Here is a 2,178-nt window from a genome sequence, read left to right as displayed (position 1 = left end):
TTCAGTCCCCATCTCCAGCACCGGGGAGTTGTTATGAGTGTGGAGAGTTTGGGCATATGAGGAGGCAGTGTCCTCATCTTAATGATAGTCAGTCTCAGTAGAGGGGTCAACCCTCGACTTCTCTTCCAGTTACTTCACCACCCTCCCAGCCAGCTAGGGGTGGAGGTCATCAGCCAAGGGTCTCCCTAGAGGGGAAGGTCGATCAGGTGGTGGTCAAGCTCGTTTTTATTCCCTTCTGGGTAGACCAGATACCGCTGCTTCAGATGCCGTGATTTCAGGTATTGTTTCAGTCTGCCACAGAGATGCCTCTGTATTATTTGATCCCGGTTCCACCTTTTCTAATGTGTCATCATACTTTGCACATTATCTGGATACGTCCCATGAGTCTCTTGTTTCACCTATTCATGTATCTACTCTAGTGGGTAATACTATTGCTGTAGACCGTGTGTCCCGATTGTGTGTGGTAACTATTGGGGGTCTGGAGACCCGAGTGGATCTTTTATTGTGTATGGTGGATTTTGATATCATTTTGGGGATGGGCTGATTATCTCTGTGTCATGCTATTCTTGACTGTCATGCCAAGACAGTCACATTCGCCATACCGGGTGTGCCACTGATCGAGTGGTGACGTGTGACTGATTATGTTCCCAGTAGAGTGATATCATTCTTGAAAGCCCAGCGTACGGTTGGGAAGGATTGTCTTTCGTATCTAGCCTTTGTGAGGGATGTCGGTGCTAAGACTCCCAGTATTGATTCTGTTCCAGTTGTGAGGGATTTTCCCGATGTGTTTCCTGCAGACCTATCGGGCATGCCACCGGACAGGGATATTGATTTTGGTATTAACCTATTACCGGACACTCATCCCATTTCTATTCCACCGTATCGTATGGCACTAGCAGAGTTGAAGGAATTAAAGGAGCAGCTTCAGGAACTCCTCGATAAGGGGTTCATTCAGCCTAGTGTGTCACCTTGGGGTGCACCGGTTCTATTTGTGAAGAAGAAGGATGGCACTATGAGAATGTGCATCGATTATAGACAATTGAACAAAGTAACAATTAAGAACAAGTATCCTTTGCCTCGCATTGATGATTTATTCGACCAGCTTCAGGGAGCGAGAGTGTTCTCCAAGATTGATCTTTGTTCAGGTTATCACTAGTTGAAGATCATGGACTCAAATATTCTTAAGACAGCTTTCAGGACCCGATATGGTCATTATGAGTTCTTGGTGATGTCTTTTGGGCTGACCAATGCCCCAACAGCGTTCATGCATTTGATAAACAGCGTGTTCCAGCCTTATCCCGATTCATTTGTCATAGTCTTCATTGATGATATTCTGGTGTATTCACGTAGTCAGGAGGAGTACACAGAGCATTTGAGAGTTGTGTTGCAGAGATTGAGGGAGGAGAAACTTTATGCAAAATTCTCCAAGTGTGAGTTTTGGCTCAATTCAGTGGCTTTCTTGGGGCACGTGTGTCTAGCGAGGGTATTCAGGTTGATCCAAAAAAGATAGAAGCAGTTCAGAGTTGGCCCAGACCATCTTCAGCCACAGAGATTCGCAACTTTCTTGGTTTGGCAAGCTATTATCGCCGGTTTGTTCAGGGGTTCTCATCTATCGCATCGCCCGTGACCAAGTTGACTTAGAAGGGTGCTTCATTTGTATGGTCAGACGAGTGTGAGGAGAGCTTTCAAAAACTCAAGATAGCTTTGACCACAGCTCCAGTGTTAGTTTTGCCATCAGCTTCAGGTTCATATAATGTGTATTGTGATGGTTCGAGAGTTGGCATTGGTTGCATATTGATTCAGGAGGGTTGAGTTATTGCTTATGCTTCTCATCAGTTGAAGCCCCATGAGAATAACTACCCCGTTCATGATTTGGAGTTGGCTGCCATAGTTCACACATTGAAAATTTGGAGGCATTACTTGTATGATGTGTCTTGTGAGGTGTTTACTGATCATCATAGCCTCCAGCACTTGTTCAAGCAGAAGGATCTCAATTTAAGGCAGCGGAGGTGGTTGGAGTTTCTTAAGGATTATGATATCACTATATTGTACCATCCGGGGAAGACCAATGTGGTAGTCGATGCTTTGAGCTGAAAGGCGGTGAGTATGGGGAGTTTGGCATATATTCCAATTGGGGAGAGATCTCTTGTGGTTGATGTTCAGGCCTTGGCCAATTGG

This window comes from Nicotiana sylvestris, chromosome 9, assembly GCF_000393655.2.
Source record: "Nicotiana sylvestris chromosome 9, ASM39365v2, whole genome shotgun sequence".
NCBI classification, from domain to species: Eukaryota; Viridiplantae; Streptophyta; class Magnoliopsida; order Solanales; family Solanaceae; genus Nicotiana; species Nicotiana sylvestris.
Note: the sequence above shows the minus strand (reverse complement) of the source record.